This window comes from Stegodyphus dumicola, chromosome 4, assembly GCF_044657685.1.
Source record: "Stegodyphus dumicola isolate Sdum_Otavi_A_Nest chromosome 4, ASM4465768v1".
Lineage (NCBI taxonomy): Eukaryota > Metazoa > Arthropoda > Arachnida > Araneae > Eresidae > Stegodyphus > Stegodyphus dumicola.
In genome coordinates this window covers 21,231,136-21,257,381 of record NC_140771.1, presented here as the reverse complement: position 1 = coordinate 21,257,381, position 26,246 = coordinate 21,231,136, and the positions used below count along the sequence as shown (strand labels likewise).

At 34.7% G+C, this 26,246-nt stretch overlaps 1 protein-coding gene and 1 non-coding gene across 2 annotated transcripts in view; one reads left to right on the top strand and one right to left on the bottom strand.

Moving 5' to 3' along the window:
- Positions 1 to 26,246, top strand: part of LOC118187884 (uncharacterized) — a 307,145-nt gene that overhangs the window by 170,880 nt on the left and 110,019 nt on the right. The gene's annotated exons all lie outside the window — the stretch shown is intronic.
- On the bottom strand, positions 16,217 to 16,289 carry TRNAT-CGU (transfer RNA threonine (anticodon CGU)). The gene has a single exon. It is a non-coding gene; the product is annotated as a tRNA-Thr (tRNA).

The window sequence follows — 26,246 nt, the reverse complement described above, 5'->3', positions numbered from 1 at the left end:
CCGGTATCCGCGAGTTGTCAGCTCAATGTACTCTTTTTTGTAAGGCCTCTCCCACCACTTTGATTTGCTATTGAAATTATGTTTCGAAGATACAATTCTCAAGGGGGGGGGAGAATTTCTTAGTACCTTGCTGAGCATAGCCTGATCACCACCTCTATTTTAGTTTTCGCATGCTTGTTGCCGCAGGTACTCACCATCCATTGCGGCCAGTATTCACTGCTTGGTATTTTTAAATGCTGCTTATCGGTGTGTGGTCAGTTAAATAGGTAGTAATCTGCATCACCCACCCCAACACATTCACACAATTCTGACTCTTTGGCCGAATGTCTTAAAATAATGTGGGAAGGGACTATGGGTAGTGTAGAATTGAGTTTGTGCCCCGCTTTATGTTTTGATCGAGCATGTAACTTTCGGAAAGAGCTTGTAGGTTCGGAACTTGTTGTTGAAGACTAATTCGGAAAGAACTTGTAGGGTCTCTTCCCTGTGTTTCCTATCTTTTCTGATATTCTTGTAAAAGGCTATTGAGCATTATATTTTAAATAAGACTGCGGCACACTTACTGCGTTTTCCAGTCTACTGGAGTCATTGGCTGCAGATTTCGCAAGCAAGACCGCCGCTTCTTTGCCAGTAATACTCACATGAGCTGGATCCCAGACCAGGTTAGGTCTGGCATCTGGTGGGATCCTTAGGAGCATTTTCTGTATATCTTGCACCAAAAGACTCTTTCTCTTCTACCCTCGAATGGACTCGGATAAACGTGAAACTTGAGGCAGAGACGCTATATATATTGACCTTTGTTCCTAACTGTTATTTTGCCAAACTGATGGCTGCTTTTAATGCAAGAAGTTCCCCAAGACGGAGCTAAGACTGAACGATCATTCTCAAAACTGAAATAAATAAAAATGTATTTATGAAGCAGTAGGGAACAGGAAATTCTCTCCAATTAGCATTTAGGCTCAGTTAAAAGTAATAAAGTCCCAGAAATTATTCTCCATCAAACAATGAATACTCGTATGTTTGCTTTCTAACACTTAGAGAGGTTTTAATAGTCCAAATGTACAAAATAAAGCATACTGAATAGTTTGTTAGCAAGCATTTTGCCTTAAATGTTTATACTATTATTATGTTTCATACTATTGTATTCTGTATGACATTAAATATCTTCGAATATCATGTTCTTTTTGGCTTAGAAGGATTCACCAGGAATTGAAAATTGCCTGTAATAACACGCAACAATAAGATATTTATCGAAAACATTTTCCTTCAATTAAAGTATACAAATCTGCTTTTATTATTAAGAAAAGTATTAGCAATAATTAGAAAAAAAGAGATCAAAGCTGGAGAAACAATAAAGAGGTGGGTTCCATTATCATCTGTTGCCTCGGGGTCCAAATCTCTAGTTACGGTCCTGGTAAGACATGTTAAAGCTAATCTAAAGCTAAATAATGTATACATGTATTTTTCGAGTTTTAAAAGGGAGGGAGGAATGATGTTCTATAATTGGTGACAAGGGTGCATAGGGCAAATTTTGTTGAGAACCATTCATGGATGGTATGCACAAATTACAAAATATCCGTACAAAATTACCAATTGTACCAAGGTTTACTTTAATTATGCTCTGAATGCCGACTAATCGAAATTGTTAGTACGTATCTTAGTTCGATAATTGGCCTGATGTTCTAAAATTTATTGTAGACTAGAGCTACGTAGTCTCAAAAACCACTCAGGAAAACAACGACACTAACTTCCTTCGAAAATGCAATATTTTTCTACTTTAAACAGATTTGGCCATAAATGATTTACGATTTAAAATTATTAATGATTACAATATTAATATTAATTATTACAATATTAATGGAAAACTTCATTTAATATAATTTTCTTTTATTTCCGTCAATAATTGAAGAAATTACTATGGATTCATCCCGAGAGTTTCGTGTCCTGGCAAAAGAGGAATTGTTGCCATTTCATTCGTCAAATTGTGGAACTTAATTTGACATGCTATTATTTAGATTTATGTGCCAATGGCAAAAGGTAGGCTCAACATGTCTTTAAAAATTAGGCGCCTGCATTTTAAATAAATGCACATTTTTCCTGGTAGATACCAGTAAATATCTCTAATTTCCTGAATTGTCTCTTCTACTTCTGTTCAAAACTGAAAAATGTAATTGCATTAAGAGTACCTGCAGTTAGTCAGTCTTCGTTGAGATATTTCTATATTTTATGACCGGTTGACATTTTTGGTCACTTTGATTTATTTACAGCGAGTATTTTTGACATGAAGTTTTTTCCTCTTTATTGCGTGTCTAGAGACAGGCAGAACGGATTTTGTTCTTGATCACCAAGATTATGGGTGAGATTCCTAGAATAGTCGAGCTAGCTATAATCTCTGCTTTTTCTGACTTCTTATCAACAGTAGGCTCTTTTTATTTAGTTGAATTCCTTTTGTTGCTCTAGGTATTCATTTGCGATGGGTTTGAATCCGTAAACTTTGCAATATGTTTTGTAATTTATGTATGTGTAATGTAATGTGTTATGTAATGTGTCGGCATGTTATTATATACTAGCAGCTATGCGGCCAGCCTTCGTCTGGCTTTTAAATGTACTGGAAAAATGCATAAATGAAACACCAAACGTTAAATTTAAAAACTGCCGCAGAATTTTACGCTGCAGAACTACTTCATAGAATTTTTTTTAAATGTATTACATATACAATTACAGTCACAACTACAGTCAGATAAGCAATATACCTTAATACAAATATTAATTATCCTAATAAACAAATTAACCGAGTTCCGTTGCCTTCTCTCAACAAACATCCAGTATCCAAGAGAAGCATTAAATTTAAAAACTGAATAGAATTGTCGCCCTCATTTTTTCCAAGTGGCAACAGTGCTGATTTTCAACAGCCAGCAGTCCAGTATACAATTGAACGAAAAACTGTTGCCAAAACCCCATTTCTAAAAGAATGAAACTATTCAAAGTGACGCAATAAAATCGAAAAGATAAAATTAAAAAAATCTGATATTTTGAAAACATCGTTTCGAGGTGCACTGGCTCTTGTCTATATGGACCTATATACCAAATTTCGTAGCCCTGGGTCTATTAGCTTACGTGCAGCACGAACGAAAGACACACAGATTCTTTCTTTTATTATATGTAGATATTGCTGTCTTGTTGTCATTTATTTTCTGTTAATAAATATTTGTTTTCATCTGGTCAGACTTTTGCTATGGAATCGCTAATAGAAATGATGTTCTTGAGAATTTCTGTAAATTAATTAAATTCTATCAATGTCGCTTACGACACTTACAAAGCATTTAACTCTTGTAACATATTTTTATAATATTAATAGCGCATGATACTGTTATAACTCTCAAAAACTCTGCAGGTTAGTGCTTCCTTTTTGGAAAATAACGCATAGCACTTTTATCTTTTATAGCTCATTTTCATAACGCTTAAATGTTTAATCTTAATATACAATGTATGCTACTCTTATATATGTGTGTATATATAAACCAGAGTTTAGGAAATACGAAATTAAAATTATTAATTATTAAAGTCACGCAGTATGTTGCGAAATATATATATATATATATATAGAGAGAGAGAGAGAGAGAGAGATTTTAGTTTATCACTATGCTTCTGGTTTTTGCATATGGTTTATTTCGAATTAAACATGGAATGAATTTTAAGCGTTTTATTAATTTATTAGTCCAAAGGGGCTTTGTCTGAGGGACTATTGTTTGCGTTTTGCGATTTTACATCGGATCACTCTGAATGTCCGTTTCACTTTTCAAACTGTTCTCAGAAAATATTATCTACCTGTATTATACTGAAGGAGTTAAATAATGAAAAATCTGCAAAAATGTATGTATGTTTCCCGCACTGTGATAAAACAGCGGTACTTGAGAGCCATCCAGTTTCAAATGAGGTAAACCTCCTGGGAATATGGGCATGTGGAAGACCAAATTTGAAATTTGGAATCGATTTTATATTTTGCAACACTTCAACGAATTTTTGATTAAAAGAACTAAATGATTTCAAAGCGAGCAATGGCAACGTTGCTTAAAAAACATTTTTATCTCCAGGACGCGAGACTTTGTATCAGAAATTCTAAAGACATGCTCAATTTAAAACTATTTTGCGATATTGCTGTTGAACTGAATTTTATGGTTTAAATGCGAATAAATAAATAATAATTTAATAAATAAATGCAACCCACAAAATGTTAAACAAACGCCCCTATAATTTAAAATCTGAATCCTTTCAGATATTCTTTTTGGCTTTTATTTTATTTTATTTATTTATTTGTTTTTGCATTATTACCACCAAATTGTTGCTGCTTTCAGCGCGCAACTGGTTTAGGTTTTTGTACAGATTTTTGTATATGTATATGGGAAGTATACTCATCGACGACTGACGCTGAGTCATTCAACACATGATCTTCTGCCAGCGCAGCGCAGCTCACAGATCAGTGGAGGTGTAGAGACAACAGAGACGAGTACTAGACCTGGTACTGAACATACGGGTTCCTTCAAGGCTTTGATTCCGGTGCTCGACGGTAGCTAGCCATGGAGTAGAATAGACGTATTCTCTCGAGGCATGAGCTTATGTGCCTGTAGGACTGTCAGAGACTGATAGTGTGCGAGAATTATGGGAACTGTTATGGACTTCCAAATCTTTTTGAGGTTAATGAATGTCTATGTGAGTTTCATCTATTAACAGCTATATGTTCATTTCATATTTTACCATCTTTTTATTCCATCTTAGTAAATTCATAAACAAAGTAGATTAGTTTATACTTATCTCGTGCTCGTCAGTTGGATAACTCTACATATATATGTCATAATTTAATTCGTAGGAGATAACACTGGAACTCTTAACATCTTTCGATATCCGTTATGGCTGAGGGTTGAATGCGTACAGAACAAGATGAAGAAACTGGTTTTTACAAACCACTAATCTTTATTTTCGCACATATTAAAAATCATTCTTTTTGCAGACATTATTTTTTAATTATATTTGAATACAATAACTTCTTCTATACACATATTAACGGGGATACGACATCAGTTTAGTATAAGAAGAAAGGCAAGCAGAGAAACATGAGGTTGACAGCATGGAGCTAGGAAAAAAATGACGTAGTTATTGTGCCAAGAGTATTAAGTCTGATGTATATGTAGAGCTAATCTGTGATTGGTTAATTTTAGGTTGTTATATAACATGGAAGGATCTCGAGTTTGGTAGAACAGATGAATTTAGGGGGAAAGCACCAAATCTAGATTAATTAATTTTGAAGTCGCGAATCAGCTATAGTATTTTGTCAGACAATACATATACACATATATATGATTAAAAAGTAGAAAAAAACACGTAGTAACAATGTTGATGACGTAATGTTGCAGATCCAATACTGAAGAAGAAGAATTCTGATTGCATAGTATGCTAAAATGTTGAATCCGTAGCGATTAGGAAACTTGACAACCGAGTAATTTTATATTTATTTTTATTTCAATTGACATTTGTTGCCACAACTTACTTGGCAATCTTATCGTGCCTCTTTTCAGAAAATGTACATTTTTGGTCTTATTGCTATAGATAGAGAGCGTAGGGAAATAGCATCTAAGCAGGACAGGAGTTGAAGCTAAATATGGACAAGAGCATTATCCAAAATTGCAGTCTATTAAGGAAAAGGTTTTGGTTGAGGTTAGAAAGGTGATAGCTCTCAGACTTTAGGTTCGATATTAACTACGTCATCAGCGTTACGCAAGCCATGTGATATAGATTGATCTCGAAATGACGCAGTCCGGAAATGTTATTAATTTTTTCAATAAAGAAGAAATACATTAAGAAAAAGTAATTAAGAGGCTACTACTAAAAAATTATAAAGCTGATTTATATACTTTTTATCTTACAAATTGCACTCCATTATATTAAAAAATACAAATTAATACTACGTCTTTTTCCTATTTTTTCCAATCACATATGTGATTTTAAAAGCGAATCCCTTTCAGGATTTTTATCTATTAGTTTATCTTTAAGCACCTCGAAAGTACGGACGCCCAGATGCTTATGTTTTCAAATTTGCAGATCGGGAGCTTATGAATATATATTAAGTATTACTACTTGAAGAAAATAATTTTTGCAAACATCATGCTCAATCATGCTATCAAAATTGCTTGTCGAATATTTAGGGAAAGATATTATAATTAATTTTCTGCTCTGCTGCCGCAATAACCCAAATAAAAGGTACTATTGAGAATTTGACTCTGATGTGCCTTAATAACCAAAAATGAGATAAAAGAGAAATGTTGACTTGTTCATGTATAGTACGAAAAAAGAACACGTAATATCTTCATTTGTGAAATACTTATTTATTCAGAACCTAAATACTATAGAAGGAAATTTGACAAATATTTGGCTTCAAGAAATCTACATAACATCATGCACAAAATAACTGTTGCGAGTTCGTCCTAGGAGAATGTTATATAAGAGGAAGTGCAATCTTGAAACATCGCAAAAGTCACTAATTATTTTTCCATGCCATGCTTACAAAATTCTAAAGGACTTGGTAGGAAAGAAAAGTGTTTAGCTATTTCTTTAAAAAAATGCGCTGATTGATCAATATCGCGACTTCTTCCCACTGGATTTAAGTGGAATAAATTCCTAAATTTAAATCTGAATTTAGGAATGTTTCTTCCAACACACTCTGTCTTCTATCGATACGACATTTTCGAACGCTTCAATAATAGGGTTTCGATAGTATTGAAGCGTTTTAAAAAAGTGCTTTTGTTTTTCTTTATTTTATTTTATTAGTCCAAAGGGGCAATTTGCCCAGAAGGACTATAAATTTCGTTTTAGCATTTTGCGTCTATTCACGATAAGCGTTATTTTACTTTTCCACACTGTTGCCACCAAATGTCATCTTCCTGTATTATATTTAAAGAAATTAAATAATGAAGAATCTGCGTGAATGTATGTATGTTTCTCACATTGTGATAAAACAACGGTACCTAGAGCCATCAAAATTTGAATAATGTAATCTTGCATAGAGTATGAGCATGTGGAAGCCTTAATTTAACTTGAAATTTGTTTTATTATTGATTTCAGATTTTGTAACATTTCAACGAATTTTTGATTAGAAAGCTAAAACGACTTCAAAGCGAGCAATGGCAACACTGTACGAAAAAAAAAAGCGCGCGAGATTGTGTATTGGAAATTTTAAAGATATGCTCATTTTAAAATTAATTTGCGATATTGTTGTTGAACTGAATTTTATAGTTTGAGTACGTAGAACATGATATTTAATAAATAAAGGTAACACTCGTTAAAAAAACGCCCTCTTAGATGTAATTTAAAATCTGAAACATTTCAGATTTTTTTACTCATTTATTAACTTTTTTCTAAATTTCCAGCAAATTTCTTTACTCTGCTCCATTTATTGGTGAAACCATATAACAACATGAGAAGCTGGCTATTTAAACTCTTCACCGCGGTTTAATTGTTATTTAAAATATTGCTTATTTTAACCTTGTTGCGAGATGAACGAAGTCAGCCTGGCTTCCACCTGTGACCGAGTGGTTAAACCTTTCCGGCACGCTACCTTTTAATTTTCGAGTTTTGATTTAAAAAAAAAAAAATAAATAAATAAAGTAGGCAGTCTAATTAGGCACAGAGGAGCACACAAGTAAAATTTTGTGAAGATAGCACTTTTCGTTTAATTCTGTGGGTGTGCCCAAAGTGGGCACACTGATTGAATAGAGCTTCGAAAAGAGCGCTGAAACGATCATTGCTGTCAATGAACTGACCGATGAGATGCGGAGAAACAAAGAATACAGACTCTCAGTTTTCCTCGATTATCGGTGAGCCCGGTCTGGGCACACCTAGGGTTCGCCGTTTGATTTTAGGCAAGATTTCAAGGTAAAAATTTAAAAGTAATACAGAATAAGGAGATTAGCATACAGCAAAAAAAAAAAAATAACATAGAAATTTCTTTTCAAACAATTCCTTTTATAGCCTAAAAAACTCTGGAAAATTTATTTGAAAATTGAGGGTCTTAAAAAACTAAACATGGCTAAAATATGTGGACTGGTTTGTGTTGAGCTGCCATCTACTGTAAATAAAGAAGGTTCAGAGTAACCTTATGAATGGGCTGGCTGCATTGTTGGATTTCACGGGTTTCTGCATGTATAAGGGGATGTGAGCCGGTTTCTTTTAAGAAATCCACCACAAAGGCATATGATCTCAGCAGATAATCCTAGCGTGCTTTACTGTATTCAAATAACCTACGTCAGCCTGTTTCTTAATATGAAATTTCGACTTGTTTGAATTTTTCGCAGGGAATTATCCTTCATTTTTTGGAGCGTAATATCTGTCAAAATTAACATTTCACTGATTCAAGGGAGACTGAGCGGTATGTTGGCAAAGTAGGAGCTATCGCAGTTTGTTTCATATGCACTAATTACTGCCACCTTTAGTTGCAATAAATCTTCAGTTTTCCTTTGCAGTCTATCTGGTTGCTTAGAAGTTCTCCATGTATCCCAAAACGAGCAACTAAATTATTATTAATATCTAGCTCCCAAATATCGCACATGCCTAAGGCTTCTGATTTAAAGTGGCCCAAAATCATTCTATAGTTTTTCATTGTTATATTTTTTTCAATGACTGTACATTGGAGACCCGAAAAGTGTTTTGCGCTTAGAGCTTCATGCTAGCAAAGAAACAAATCTGCATTTTTGTTCTTTTCAGTTATATACACCTTATTAGTATGTATTCTGATATTTTACATAATTCAAAATTAGAGAGATGCGCACTTTATGAAATGTATAAATGAGCATTATTATGTAGATATCATTACTCAATTTTCCCCAACTACTATAAAGAAATGACTAAGCTTCGATCTGCAAATGACTTGTAGATTCTCAAGTTTCCACCAATGCTTATTCTCCCTTATATTACTTGACTATTAACACTTAATGCAAAGTTTAATTATTTTCTGTTGTGTTTGATTAAAAATATTCTTGGAATTAATATGAAAGCATTGGCGTTCTTTTATCACTATTTATGAAACTATAGATAATTTATCTTCATTTGCATAGAAATTAAATTAAAAATATAAAATAAATTGCATATTTTTTAAAGAACGAGAAAATCAAAAGTAGCAGAGGAGAAGAAAATCGTTATTAGCCATAGGTGCATGTAAATTCAGGTACTGAGAATTAGGAGCGAATTTATTAATAATGTATGAAGTCTGCTAAAATATATGTTTTATGTTCCCTTCGAGATAGGAAAATGGTTTGTGGCTCTGACTGTCGTACAGAAAGGCCCGGGTTCGAGTCTCTGAGAGCACATGGATGTAATTTTCAACGATGGCTCACCTGTTAGGTGCCTCCATACTAAAGAAACCGCCATTTCCGACCTTAGTGGCCAACGACCATAAATGGCTAGAGACCGCCATTGGGGGGGGGGAGCTATTGTTATTGTTGTAACTTATCTCACTTCTTTGACAGTAACATCATAAGCCCACGAAATTCATTTTGGTAAGGAGTGAGAGATAACGCCTGTTGTTGGTAAGAATTTTAAGCAACATACAGGTGACACTACGACTTTGCTTAGTTCTGCCAAGTTTGATGGACAACAGGACTCTGGGGAAAACGGGTCCGAGGGTCTCCCACCCCTCTTCCCCGACTACCAACATATCGAGAAGACTTCCAGGTCAACACATATTTATTTAAAATGCCCCATGCTGTACAGACATTATACATTTACAAACATCCATGCCCTCGGCTTGGCGGCTGGGAAAAAAGTTGGCTTCACTTTCCGTCATTAATTAGAAAACTTTTAAAATATTGACTAAATATTGACTACTTAACTTGGTGTAAAATTATACGTGAGGAAACAATTGATTTTTGAGTTTACAAGTCTGTGTGTTAACGCTTTGACGCGCGCGATATTATTTTTATAATTTTTTTTAACTAAAAACTCTAGAAATTGAATATTATGATCCTAGAGACAAATAATACATGAATTTACAAAAATCTACTCTTGCCCATTGTTCTGTGGGTGGTGGTCGCACTGTGAAACTACCGCGCGTCTAGAACTTTGAAACTTACTGATGTAGTAGGGGAAAAAAACTTACCATTTTCCGCGCGCGTTTCCAATAAATGACGAAATTTACGGATTTAAAAAAAAAGTATGTAAGAATTGCATTATATATAATTTTTTTATATTATTTTACAAAGTAAATCGTCAGAAAAATTAAAAAATAAACATTTATGTAATTTTTCTATAGCAGTGAAAATATAAGTACCTACATAATAAGGACATTTGGATAAATGGATTAGAAACTCAATAAAATAAAGATAAAAAAAGAACCCAGTGTTTTTTACTTTTATTTATTATTTCAAAGATTTTTTTTTTTTTTTTTTTAAGTAACACTGTTCAAAGCATGTTTTGTCTCTTTGGTACATGCATAGACTCACATTGCACGTACATCTTGTTCTATGAGGTTTCTTTCTTGAGCTACAAAATGTACACTGCCTGGATTTAAATTTCACTGGTATATGTCCAGCGTTATTTAGTTTCTTGCCCTTTACCTATATCCGTGTAAAAATAAACATTCCTATTTGAAAAGCAAGGGAACGCCATTCAGAAGCAAACGCCAGTGGTTTCAAGACGCGACCACCGAGCCTCTAGAGGATTGTAAGCATTGTGACACAATGCTCTAGTGGCGCAGTGGTCAGTGGTCGTGCCCTGAAACCACATAGCAAATGCCATACATATAGAGGATGTTTTTATATATGCAGTTTAATTACTGCAATTTTTTATTGTTTATGATAGAAATCATGATGTTGCGATGACTAACTTTTGAAATTTAAAGTTGTTTATATTAATAAAAGGAAGTTATTTTGTCTCATCGAAAACGAATTTTAAAAGGCATCCGATCTGAAGTATTAATACCTAAACGATATATGATTCTACAGTCATTTTGTGTTATTTAGATCAGTAATCAAGATCAGTAATCAATTCATTTTCACTCAAAAATTTCGGAAAAAAGAGGAGGAAAAAATTCAGAAAATAGTGGTTTCAGGGCGCGACCACCGCGCGTCAAAGGGTTAAAATGTTAAGCTTCGTTGAAAGCTGCTTAATGTCGCGTAACTCAATATTGAATGTTTCAAAATAGGCACTACTAAGAATAAATAAATGTATTTTCCGGGTTTGGGAGAAAGAGATGTTGTGACTAAGATGGCAATGGCCTGACTTTAAAAATACAAATAAAAATGGAAATATAAATAAAAAATCAGAAATTTTTATGTAAAATAATCCAGCCCTTTTAAATATTTACACAGCGATTTGTAATTCCATTTATGTCATTAACTAAGTCACATATATTTATTTACGTACTATTTTTCCTTTCATTTATCTCAAATAATTGTAATAAACCTTAACAATTATGTTCTTATTAAATTTTAAAATATTTATTACTAAAGAAACTTTGTTTTTAATCTTTTTCCTGAAATGAATTTTTAATCTTAAAATTTTCATTTACCTTAAAAATGTGTTTTAAAAGATATTAAACTTTTCCTTCCGTAACATAATAAACTAAATTTATTAAAGGAAACTTTATTTTAATCTTTGATCCATTCTTCCTCGTTGACGGTGGAAAGATTTATTAACTTCTTTTTTAAAGTATTGGAAATTTTATAAGGAAACAAGGATTTCAAGTTAGAAATAAAAACAGGAAAATCTATTTCATTATAATCTATTTCTTAAACCAAAAATTGTTTTAAGTCAGTTCTTCTTCACGGTCTGATAGCCAGGATCTCTGTGAACTGTTTTATTACTCGCAGAAAAAACACAGCAATGAATGAAACAGACAACAATACAGAATGAAGAAAAGAAAGCATACCGTAATAAAAACGTATCATTTTTATCAGATTGAAATGAAAAAAGCACGCCTTGACACCCGACACCCATAAATATATTTCATGAGGTTTTCTTTAAACATTTCCTCCACGCTTTTAGCGGCAACTTCGTTACGGACTGAGAAGTTTCGGAAGAATTTTCGAAAGAAAACCAGAAAGCTTAGTTCTTCGAGAGCATTGAGGGGAATGGCAGCAGAACTGTGTATTAAATTATCTGTGGGGAAGCAATATTTTTCGGAAACTCCCATTCCGAGTTTGTTTTATAACTATCAGAAGTTAGAATAATATTTTATCTTTTTCTCACTCGAAAGGATTTTTTTTTTTCTAATTTTTTTTTTTTAATTTTTTTTATTTTGCCAGCATAATTTTTATTTTACATTTCGATATCGTGTCAATATTTTGAAAGATCTTGGAAAACGTTTCGTTTTAGGGAGAGTTTTGAAATTCATTTATATTGTGAGGTTCACTTCGTGAAAAAAAACACAATTTGAAAAATCTGGAATAATGAAATACTGTACTTTAGAGAAACACACATAAAGATTCCCACAATCCTAATCATTTTCCATTGTAGAAGATAAGATGCTTGATATTATTTCTACGGTCATATTACGCCAAAATATTAATCTTTTTGCTAATTTTCCCTAATTTAGTATTAAGTAGAAAGAATACTTTTTTGGTAACGTATCCCTGTTTTATAATTTGAGCTAAATAGAGGCTGTCCCTACATCTTTCAGACGATTTTTCGTTGTAATCACAGAAATTGTTTACATAAAATTTTTGTGTTTTAAATGTTGCATTTGGTAACTCTTATTATTCAATATCTTTCTACACCACTTTTTCTTAAGTCAATAAAGCCTTTTGAAATATCGGAAGAGGTATACTTTCCCATCCCTATTGAATAGCTTTCCAAAGTCTAAGGCTGGTTGCAGTTCAACGTTTGAAAAATCCGCTTTTAAAAGGTCCAAATGTGCTAAATTCCATGGGGGTTCAAGAGATTTAGTAGTGATACAAGTGAAGGGTGTAGAGACATTAGGTTTTTTTTAAACAGGAGAAGTAAAAAATGAGCAGTGCCCTCGCCGGGACTCGAATCACGGAGCTCTCGAATACGCGTCGAGCGTGCTGATCACTACACCACGAAGGCATGCTAAGAAGGCGGGAGAAATGCCTTATATACTCCCGTTTTAAAAGGCGACTGGGGATTAGGGGACCCAATCGCCAAATCCTGGTGTTAGAGAATCATCATCCACCTCCTTTAAGTTCTGGCGCCACTGTAGAGGCATTAGTTTTTTTTTTTTTTTTTTTTTTTTTTTTTTTTTTAACAAGAGAGATGAGAAATGAGTACGGCGGGACTCAAACCATGGACCTCTCGAATACGCATCGAGCGTGCTGACCACTACACCACGAAGGCATGCTAAAAAGTCGGTAGAAATATCTTATATACTCCCTCTTTTAAAAGGCAACTTGGGATTAAGGAACCCATTCGCCAAATCCTGGTGGTTTAGAATCATCATCCACAACCTTTTAGTTCGGGCGCCACTGTAGAGGCATTATGTTTTTTGAAGCAGGAGAGATTAGGATTCGGAACGGGGAAGACCGGCACCAAGCCTTTACCATTTGGTTAATTGGTTTAGCGCCGTCTCCCCACTACGTGATCCCAGCCGTTTATTCAATGAATACATAAATTACATAATACATAATGCATAATATTAATAATACATAATAAGCTATTTATAAAGCTATTAACATCTTCTGTTGTTTCACATCATTGAATCTATGGTACCATACTGGAGAGGTGTCCTCGTATGCTCTCTGTAAGTATTTGAATTTTCTTGCCAGGCAATTTCTATCATTTGATTATTACGGTAGATGAAACTTGCGCGATTTGGAAGGTTATATATTTATGATCTGAAAGACTATATTCATCAGAGACTGCCTATTTTTTAATATATGGTGTAGATGATTGATTCGATATTGTCAAGTCAGGCCATCCTATTGCAAAAATACGGTCAAAAGAAAGAGAAGCGTCTGTGCAATTGTGAATTATAAGATTTTTTGAGGCGATATAATTTTCTAATTGGCGACCTTTCGTATCTGTTGTATTGTAACCTCAAATGGTATTGTGGGCATTTGAAATCACCGACAATAAGCTGATGAGCTGAAGTTTGAGAACGTTGAATGGAATCTAAAAATTGTATATCTCCATCAAGGGGGTGAGTAGATTGAAATTACAGCAATTGAAAGCCCAGTTATTTATAGCAAAACCGCTACATGATTTCTTTATATCTTCAAGATTGACGGGGTCCAGTCAGAGTTAGAAATCACTACGGCAGCACGCGGAGGTTGCTCTAAATCTGCTTTTCGGAAGATACTCTATTGCAATGGCAGACCAACTATTATTCCATCTCTAGTAAACGGCTCCTGAAGAAATATGATATCAGCCTGATAACTGACAGGAAAAGAAATGACATGTGCAGTTGCGGCTCTAGCTTTTTGTAAGTTTATTTGCAGGCATTTTATTTTATTGCGAAAATTTGCTTGTATAATATTTGTAGTTATTGTATTTGATCAGAAGTATAGAAATATTCTATTTAATTTTGATATTGAGTTCTACTACGGATATTTATTACTTCTTCTTGGTAAGTTGGACAATGCGGAGCTTATGCAGGATGATCACAATAATAATGCGTAGCAAAATGTATATTACTTATCGTGCAGTTTATACAATTTGGTTTATTGGCAGGATATTCCCCTTCTCTGTGTTTTTCGCCAGAGTAAGCGCAGTGACAATGATATGGGCAATTATTCGTTTTATGATCAAAAGCTCGACAGTTGGCACATCGTCTGGCACCTATGAATTCGGAGATATAGCAAGTATGCCAGCCATACTGGATTGTTTTCAATGAAATACATTTATGAAAGGTAACAAGTGTACATTCGATAATCCATTTAATTGTATTATTTCGATCTCGAAGTTTAAATAAGGGTTTGAATTCTGAAATATTATGGTTTGTTATTCTTGAAAGAATATTTACAACGGATTCTCCTGTCGCGTTTAGTTGGAGTTGATGAATGGTAGATCTTGGTGGTCGCTTTTTTTGGAATTCTGGTATGTATGATATCGTGTGCATATTCAGATTGCTAGAGTAAGTTATTTAATTCTTCAGCGCTATTTTGGGTCTTCCAGTGTACGGCAATTCCTCCTTTTTTAATAGAACCTATTTTCTTAACTTGAGTTTACACTTTTTCAATCGGTAGTATGGTTTGCAAGACTAGAAGAGAAACACGCTAATGTGACAATCAAAATCGTAAAAACAGCCTTGTATTTAGCGTAAGTATATTGAAACACTCAATCCATTTCGAGGGCAGCTAAAGGTCCCTCCTCATCAGGAGAAAGAAACACCTAGAAAGAAGAAAAATAAAGGGGAAGGAGTCACAGAAACACGTGGTCTTCATCAACACTGCACTTGGTTATAACCGGATTTTTAATCAGAGTTACACTGGCCGCCTACTTTTACTGAGCCAGGCTATCTGATCAAATATATAACACAAAGGACAAGAAAATTAGCGAAGTTAAAAATAGGGAGCGAGGGGCAACTTCAACTTCACGCTCAAAATCTGAACTTCGAATAATGGAAAGCTTAGACTTAGACTTAGACTCTATAATTGACCGAGCTATTGCGAAGAGCAATGTTGCCGGTTCCAAAATTAAAGCCCAAGGGCACTTGACATAAAAAAATCCGGACGTGGAGAAAATCTCAGATGAGAAAACGGAGATAAGGGGAAGAAAAGTACCAAAAGGAGCAAGACAATCCAATCGGACAAGTTCGCAAAAGGTGACGAGCGATCATAGCTTTCAAGGAGGACCCAAGACAATGGAAAACAATGACAACAATACGAGAAGATACACTACAGCAATAGTTCCAATGACAAATTCAAAATGGAAAGCAACCACTGAACGGATTTTTATACCCTCTGGTAGTACCAAACGCGAGGAGGTAACGCCATCTATCGGCAAAAATAGTAACTGAATTAAGATAGTAGAATTTTAAAGGAATTAGGAAGGACTGGATTGAGTGTTTTAATATACTTACGCTAAATACAAGGTTGTCTTTACGATTTTTAGTATGGTTTACAGTTTATTAGGTACAAGTTTGGAGATGTATTGTGCGTCGTTTCCATAGATTAGGAATACGTGATCATTTTGCTTTGATTTTAATGCCTGGGCACATGTACGTCGGTGTTGTACTTCTTGGATATGATTTTAGCATAGAGAAATGAAAAATAAGCAATGCCCTCGCCGGGATTCGAACCACGGACCTCTCGAATACGTGTCGAGCGTGCTGACCACTACACCACGAAGGCATGCTAAGAAGGCGGGAGAAGTACCTTTTAAATGTACGGCCTTGATACTCATGTCTTATTCCATTTTATCCAGCAAATTAACAGTGAATTTTTACGTGTAGTTGCTTATTGTCTTGATGCAATTCTACTGATTGATCGCATTGTGGCTAAAGAGAAGGTACTTCCTGTTTGGAAATTGGATATTAAATATGTTTCTGATAGTAATAATCTAAACATTTCTCTTCATTCTCTATATTTTTAATTTTTCTGACATTTGAAAACCACTAACAATCTCAAACGCATTTGAAAAACATCCTTGATATTCTTTGAACCATGTTTAAATTTTTTCTCCTTTCTTTTTATTTCAGTCGTTTAAACGTACCCAAGATTCACCTATTGTGACATTATTTTTCCATTTTTGTCTGGATAAATGTTTCTCATAAATAATTCTGCAGTGTTCTTGCTGTGTTCAGCGATATGTCATGGAGAAAGACATATTATGTTTCTGAGCATTTTTATACTTCAAAACAGCATTAATCAATTCGTTTATAGCTAAAACTGAGCATTTTAATGATTTTGCAACTTTTCTTTTGAATTCAAGCAATTCCAAACACAGAGGGAAAATGCTTTCTTTACGCATATTTGAATCTCCTTTAAACGTTTGCGTCTACAGAAGGTGAACTAAACATTATGTCCTTTTTAATGCTAGAAAGCGAAATCCTAGTTAATTAATTTACAAAATGGGAGATCAATTATAGAATTATTCTTCTAAGAATGGGCATGATGAACGTTACTGAGAAGCTCAATTCCTTCAGCACCCTTCCGGAACACATTAACCAAAAATATGGCATTTGGATATGATTTTAGCATAGAGTGCGCTTTATAAAGAGTGCATCATCATTAATATTATGTGAAATCTGTAAATAATAGACAGCATTTATTAACCTCCACAAACGTCTAAAAACTTGCTCATGATTCCTCAGTCTGCGTGCTGCTCTAGAGAAATGCATTTTTACTCTGATCTGTATGACAGCTTTCATAATTTCTTTGACTTATGAATCTGCTCACATTTTATTTCATCAAAAGCTGACGCCTTTGCTAATTTGTGTATCTCATAATCTATGGGCCCCGAATTCTTGAATTTTCTTCAGATTTGTTTTTGATTTCATTGCACTGCTTACCTTGAAATTGCCATCTGACTTTTAGTGTAAGATTTAAAGCTCTACCAAAACAAATAAATTAAATAACTTTCATTATAATAGTATATGTTGTTTAATCTAGTCTGTATGGGAGTTTTATATTAGTTTGTATTTTCTTTTTAATATAAAAGTACTCCGTGTTATTGCAATGAAACTTCGTACTACCTTTCATTCATGAATTAATTAATTTGTATGAGCATGCCGGTATAGATATTGTTAAATCTTAATTACCAATAATAATTAATATTTCAAAAATCAAAGGTATAACCATTACAGTGAGGTAAAAGAACTCGGTTTGGGGAAGAAAAATTAGATCATTCATGCGTGGGATCGTTGTCTTTCCTTAAACAAGTTTATTGAGCAAAATTTCTCTCATGTTACATTTGATCTTTTGGTGTCAAATTTAAAAACAAAATTACACCAGTTAGTTTATAAGGTATTTCTCCCGCCTTCTTAGCATGCCTTCGTAGTGTAGTGATCTGCACGCTGGGCGCGTATTGCAGAAGTCCGTGGTCCGATTCTCGGCGAGGGCGTTGCTCATTTTCCATGTCTCCTGCTCCCCAAAAAATCCTAATGTCTCTACAATTAAGATTCCAGCTGTGCAAAATATCACACTTTTCATTTTTAAATGAAGCTATGATAAGCTTATTAAGCAATATAAGCCATTTGAGGCTAATGTTCAGACTGCCGGACATAAGCCGCCCATAAGTAAGACGGACATAAGTATTTCGAGTAAACCAGTCACCAGCTAGCTGGTTTTATGGTATTTAATTTTTTCTTCTGTGTGAGAACATTCAATTTGTGACTTTTATTATTAACACTTTAAAATTTAAAGACGGTTTTATTATACTTGGATTTGCCATTTTGTAAATACCACCGAAATAGTTATGTGCTTTGTGCCTAGAGTTTGGAGCACAAAAAATTTCAATCAAAATGTGCTACCATGATATGTGAACATATTAAAGCAGTATTTGTTTAATTAGTAAGAACTCTTAATTCTAAATCAGCAGGCAGTTTAATTATGGGATGCTCACTATAATAAGAAAATTCCAAAATGTTTGGTAAAAGAACTCTATTCCTTTTGTTTCAGATAACAAATATAGCATAAAATGAGAGGATTTTATGGAAACGCCACGTTATGAAAAAAATATAGTAGACTTACAAATTCAAAAAGAGTTGTCTCATTTAGAAAATAGGCCGAGAGAGAGGATTTTTGTTTTCATATTTCGTTGTATAAACGCAAAAATGCTTGAAATGCAAAGGAACCTGCAACCCATAGAAGTCTATTAATAACAGAACGTTAAGGAAAATTATAATAAAAGTAAACTTACCGTAAAATTACAAAACTTCTTCAGAAGTGCTTGCGGTTGAAAGCGAAGACGTAAAACCCAAAACCATCAATTGAAAGAAAATAGAACTAGCAGGTGTGATTTTTCGTTTTTCCTTTTCTTTTTCTGAACAAATCATCTGTTTTATTTCATCCCCAAGTATTCAGACGAAGATGAAGACGCTAAACTTATTTTTGAGGAAGAATGGAAGCTTTCAAAAATAACAAAATCTCCAACTTCTTCGATGGAAATTAACCCGCGGGAAGGCGCGTGAGGTGTATCATACCTCAACCCTACATAAAAGTGGAATATTCCTAACTTGTGAAACTGAAATTCTGTGCTGCTTTCAGTAGCTGAGTTTGAATGAAGCAGTGGATATGGGGGATGAAATGTCAGCCAATTATTCAATTGCCAGAATAACGAGAAGGTGGCCAATGGTAATTTTCTTTCCTGCACTGAATGTTGCTGTAATAAATGCTTGAATTATATAACATTCAACTGCTAATCCACCAACAAGAAACAGAAGTCTGTTTTTGAAGGACTTAGCATAACAATTAATGAAAAAAAGTATTGAACAAAGATCAGAGATTAATACTTTTCCAAGAAATTGACGTACTGCATGCAGATCAAAAGCAGAAGTTTCGATGAAGAATTAAAACGAATACATGAAATTAGAAACAACTAAGTATGAAAGATGTGTTAAATTTTTTGCCCTCGCGCCAAGAACAGAAGAACATGAATGCAATGTTTAAAATGTGAAAACATTCTGTGCCAAGAACACATGAATGTATTTTGTTCAAAGTGTGAAGAAATAAAAAAAAGCATGGTGTATTAGAGATGCAATGAAACTTAGAAGCATGATGTTTATTATTTTCATTTATCTTAATTTTAACTCTAAGATTATTTCGGAAATTAACTTTTTGAAACCCAATTATTATTCACTTATACACGAGAACAAAAAAAAAAAAAAAAAAAAAAAAAAAAAAAAAACAGTTTTAAAACTAAATAATACTATTTTTTTTTTTATTATTTTAAATATTGGGGTATATGATACCCCACGCGCCCGTTCTATTAACTTTTCTTGGTGCGTCTTCCGCCGGGTTAAAGAAAAGGTTTAGCTCAGACCTGTGACGGAACTGGAAGTTCAGATAAGTTATCTACAACTATACTCAGTGCTACCTCTAAGTTTGTGAAGACTTTTACCAGAAAATGTAAATTTTATAAGTCGTAGAAATATCACGAGGGAAAACTAAAAGCTAGAAGTGATCTTGTAACGAAAATTAAAGAACAGATCTTATTAGCAATTTATTTTGATGGCCGGATGAACAACACTTTGAACTCACCACCTAATCGTGACGAGTTCTGGGCAATTTTTATTTAAGAAACATAAACAAGCTAAGAACGACGTTGCTTAATGAGGTCACTTAAGGTTAGAATAAATGTGGTTGGTAATTCAAAGAAATGTGAATTCTGAAACCGAAATAGCAGCAAAGACATCGTCATGTGGACTTCAAACTTTAAAAAAGGAGTGAAATTGAGAAAAAGAAATTTTTCGACGCATAGGTTATAACGTTGCGCGCCTCTAACTAGCACGCAACCAAGAGGTGACTGTGAAAGCTTGTATAAACCACACAGTCTTATAAAGGGTTTAAGTCCCTTTTTATTCAACGTACTAAATTACAATTGCGTCCTCTTGACGCTTACAAACTGTGCCAACTAGGCAGTCAAAATAAAAATAATAACCTGAAAAGAAAATAAAGACAATATTCTAACTACGAGGCTCTCTAAAATAACTAACTCACCGCGTTTTACAAAAGCCGCAGCTAATTCAGCAGACTTGAAGCTCACTGGAACAATTGCAACTACTTCCCGCCAAGCACATAGGCCGCAACGCGGGGTTCTTTAATTCTCGATTTCTACCTCCGCGCTCGCGAAGTAAGAATAACTCTCTCTCACCGCACTTGTTTCCTTCTATTTAAATCATACTACTTCCGCTGATAATTTGAATGCTTGCGCGTTCTACTCAAATTTACATATTCTGGCATTGGCAATTCCAGGGGAAAGTAAGGCTTGACAGAAAAGATAGTTTAAACTTAAAATAAATGTTAGTTAAAATAAATATAAACCCTACATTTGCCGCTGCCAGAATTTGGAAAACTTGGAAGCAGGTCCTACAAACGACCTGTTGTAAGTTTATCTAATTCTGAACTAACTGGCGAAAGCCTCGTTTACACAAAAAAAAAAATCTTATGTAACAATTAAAATTCTGTTAGTCGTTACAAAGCTTTCTTCTTACAGCAACTTTTCCTGGACTTCATCAATCAATCTTGGTCTTTCCTTCCAGCATCTGGAAGGAATAAGTATCAGTATCTTTCTACATACATTATAATTTACACTTTCTTGACACAATAAATTTTTGTTTTTAACGTTTCGTTTTTCTTAGTTATTGCTTACTTCACATTCATTCAATTTTTCAAGCATTAATTTAACTTTACCCTGGCTCTCCACCGTGTGTGGTGTCAAACGGGAATATTCGTGTTTTAGTCTTACAACACTTCCCCTAATCACCATGATTAGAATTCAACAACCAAATAGACACACCTTACTCGACATTCTACAACTCAATGAGCTACTTTAACAGTCTTAAAAATTCAAATGTAGGTGGAGAACCCTACAAAACACATTCATTCTAGCTTCCCCCTCATTCATCTTTAAACATGCAGGCTTTCGCTCTAAAGCATGACTTTACAGTTTAATACTTAAATTTTGACTTCATTGCTTTTAAGCATTCACTTTTAGCATCTACAATTTTATGCTTCTAGACTAAATTCTACTTTTACATAACATGCAAGTATTTACATACATTTACAAAAGTTTAATACATATGCTTTTTACAATTTACCATAAAATGAATAAGAGAAAATAAATTTTTACTTTACTCATTCTTCGCCAAGCTGGCGGTACTGGAACTAAAATTCTTATTAGTACAAGAATACGAAGTTATTTTTATCTCCGGCCAAATTTTGGCTTTAACATAACAGAATTAGTCTTTCGACCAACAGAAAATGCTTGTTTTTAGCTTTTACACTTAAAGAAAATAATACTTTTGCCTTAGCTAAATAAAGTAAAACAAAACTAAGTCTCAACCGAGACATATTGACTTTCGTCAAAACATAGAACTTCGTACTTATGCATAACATTTCGGAACAAAAGAGAAAAAAAATTTATAGAAGGTTTTAACTTATCTTTGAGTTTTCGATGCTTGAAACTCCGTCATCCGTTTTTGACAAAATTGATCCCAAGTTAGAGGTGTCATGGATGTCAATCTTCTCCTTGTTGATCTCCGCGTGTCGTCCCCGTTGATCTTTCTTTTGCGTCCTCTACATGCTGGCCTCTTGACGGAGTAATCGTCTGGTTGTTGGCCTTTGCGTTTCTGCCTGGGACGGCTAGTCTTGACGTCCTCCGGTCTGGAGTCCTTGAATTTCTTCTGTTCCTCGTACTTCTGTGCCTCCTGTTGGCGTTTCAGTTTCCGGAACGGCGGCCTTGCTGGCACCTGACTCTGTGGCCGTGTGCGCGTTCTCCTTGATGTGTAATTTCTCCTGCCATCTTTTGTAGGTGGTGTTTTCGTCTTTACCACGGTTTCTTTACCCGGTTCATCTGTATTTTTGTTTTTCTTAAACGCCGGAGTTTGAAAATCCTTTTTTCTTTTTGATACCGACGTCCGGGTTGTAGAAGTGCTAGGTCTCTCTTCAGTTCTCCGTTTCTTGGGTGGTGGAATAGTTGTTGCAGTTTCTGGCCCTTCTATTTCGTTTAGACTTGAGTCCTGCAAGAAACTTTTAAGGATTTCAAAATCATTTGGATTATAATATTTTTTCACCTGGTCGGGACTTGCTTTACAGATTTCCCCTCTGTCGTTTTTAAGATATAAGACTACTCCTTTGATTTCCTGAATTACATAGGGGCCTTCAAACTTTGGAGCTAGCTTTGCCATAAAATTGTCTGGGGCACTTGATAAAGAAAATTTCCGTTTCAATACTTTATCCCCAACTTTAAAATCTGCTTCACGGCGTTTTCTATCGTAATATAACTTTTGTCTATTTCTTGCCGTATCCGAAGTTTTAAGCGCCTGATCAATTAGTTTTTGCACGTCCTTTTGTCTAAATTCCTGCTCTCTTTGTTGCACAAAGAATAATTTATCTAAAGGCGTAATTAACTTTCTGCCTAAAAATAATTCTGTTGGAGTTTTTCCCGTAGTATCATGATGTGCCGTTCTTAAAGCATAAGCTAATTCATTTATGTAGCCATCCCAGCGCTTGTGATGTGTGCTAACGTAACTGCGAATTATTTTTACAATGTTTTTATTAACTCTTTCTGCTATGTTAGCCTGTGGTCTATACGGAACCATTTTGATATGGCGTATATCAAGTCCATTGCATATGTTTTCAAATATTTGACTAATGAATTGTTTTCCGTTATCGCTAATGACTTTTATCGGTGCACCGTATTTTAAAATGTATCTGTGTAAGAATGCATCTGCGACTGTTTTGGCTGACGCGCGTTTAAGTGGAACAATTTCTATCCATTTTGAAAAATGATCTACTATTACTAAAAGAAAACGATTTTTATTTAACTCGCTCTGGGGGAAGGGACCAAGGAGATCTATGCCTAAAATTTCATTCGGAAATGTAGCGCGAATGCTATTTAAGTACCCGGCCGGGCTGTAATTAATATCATTTATTAACTGACATTGATTGCAGGACCTGACATACGCCGTTACTATTTTGTATAATTGCGGGAAATATACCGCCTCGCGTACCCTTTTTAAAGTCTTTCTGACCCCGAGGTGGCCCGCTGTTTTTTTTTTCGTGCAACTCCTTCAAAATGCTTAATCGAAGCGAGGCTGGGATGACTGGCTTATACTCAAGATTTTCGTACGTTGTTTTCGTATAGAATAATAAATTATCTATTATTTCATAGTTTTTTGCTCTATTTCTTATCGCATCGATATCTGTATGCTCAAAGCTTTCGGGGTCTTTCAAATAAGCATAGATATTTCCAAATTCAGGATCAGCTTTCAGTTCAGTAATAACCGTATCTCTAGAATCTAAAATTTTTGAAGTCAACACAGCGCATTTAAGTTCATTACCTTCATCGTCCAGTTTTATACGAGAAAGTGCGTCAGCTACATTGTTTTCCTTACCCGGTTTATATTTTATTGTGATATTATATTCTTGGAGTTTTAAAGCCCATCTTATTAACCTGGGCGTTAGGTTTTTTCCCGAGTAAAGTCTACCAACCGCCGCATGATCCGAAAAGACTGTTACTGGCGATTTGCCGAAATAAACTCGAAATTTGTGTACAGCCATTAATACGGCTAATGTTTCTCTTTCTGTAGCTGTATAATTCCTTTGTGTTTGATTCAATGTTTTACTAAAAAATGCCAGCGGATGGTTATTTTGCATAAGAACCGCACCCACCGCATAGTCTGATGCATCTGCCGCAATTTCCAGGTTTTCGTCCCCCTCAGGGAATTTTAAAACAGGGGCATTAATAAGCGCTTCTTTTAATCTTTCAAAAGCCGTGTTAGCTTCCGCTGTCCACGTAAATTTACTCTTTTTTCTTTTGATTACTAAGAGTGGTTCAACAATATTAGCGAAATCTTTTATGAAAGATCGATTGTAAGAACATAGTCCAAGGAAAGACGAAAGTTTCTTGGCGGTGTTGGGCGGTGGGAAATTCTTAATAGCTTTTATTTTTGAATCTTGCGTTTCTATACCCTTTTGCGAAATTTTATAACCGAGATATTTAAGTTCTTTAGTTCCGAACTTGCATTTTGAGGCGTTAATTGTAAGACCGGCCTCTTTTAATAATTTAAAAACTTGTTCGAGGTCATTAACGTGTTGTTCCAACGTACTACTCGTTATAATTATATCATCTAGATAAATTAAAGTTGATTTTCCTAGGACAGGCTTTAGAACAATGTCCATAGCTCTCTGGAATGTTGATGGGGCCCCACACAACCCAAAAGGCATGCGTAAAAATGCATAAGTGCCCGATTTTGTTATAAACGCGGTTTTATGTATATCTTCGGGTCTCATAGCTATTTGATAGTAGCCAGACGTTAAGTCCAAAGTAGACATATATCTCGTCGATTTGATCTGTCTAATGATCTCGTCTATAACCGGCAAAGGGTAAACTGGGAATTTAGTTATGCTATTTAGTTTTCTATAATCGATAGCAAACCTCCAAGCCCTTTTATCCGAAGGAGGAAACTCGTTCTTTTTCCTACATAGTACGACTGGACTCGCGTATTCACTATTTATGGGCGTTATTATTTTATTCTTTAACATCTCCTGAATATGTTCTTCGATGATTATGTCTTTTTGTTTGTCATAGCGGTAAGGTTTAGTCCTACAAGGTTTTTCGGCATTTAATTGAATCTTGTGAGTCACGATCTGACATTTCCCGGTTTTTCTGAAAACAAATGAGAAAAATTACTCACCACTTGCTGTATTGCTTTACTTTCCTGGTCATTCAAAGGGCTAAGGTCCAATTCAGGTGTCTCCACCGGTTCCACCACCCTCTGGTCCATCTCCAGCACCACGGAACTATCTTGAAAATTTAATTTGGCCCTCGCGGCCCTTAAAAAGTCCATACCTAAAATAAGAGAGTGTTGGAGGTGTTTCACCACAAAAATTAATACTTTGAGATTTTCCTCTTTTACCTGTATGTTTAATGATACTTTCCCGATGCAGTAACATGTTTTTCCTTGCGCCGCTATAATTTCCGTATTTCTGGTTTTAAAGAGTCGTATCCTATAAAAATTCTTTTTGAAGAACTTTTCACTCATGAAATTTCCTTCTGCTCCTGTATCGATGAGGGCTTCTACTGGTACATCGCCAACCAGGACTTGTATAATTGGTAGCTGTGAGTTTTTTACGATGACTGTATTTAGATGTCTATTTGAGGGTTTTTCTAAAACTTCCGGGGTCTGGACCCTCCCTTTCACAGGCCCCTCTAGTCGTTTAAAGCTTTCCTTTCAATCTGTATCTTCTGGGTACGCGGATGTTTATTTTCAAATTTTCTTTTTGGGCCTTGACCTTCGAGTTTTGATGCGTTAGCTTGATAGTTGTTTCCCCCATATGAGCGATTTCTATTTCTTGTTTCCTCCTTCCTTCTGGTACTTTGAGAATATGTTTCCCCTCTCGCTCTTTCCGCGATTCTGCGATTTTGAAACTTCACCGCCAATTCGAAAAGTTCCTGCAATGTGGTTGGGTTTCTAATTTCAAAGTAGTCTTGGACAGCGGGTAACAATCTTGGTAATATTATTTCAATTATCTCCGCATCGGGTTTCTTGCCATACAGCATATCCGTTAGCTTGATTTTTCGTAAAATAAAGTCCGTCAATTGTGCTGTATCCCGTTGATAGAAACTATATAGCTCGGCTTCCA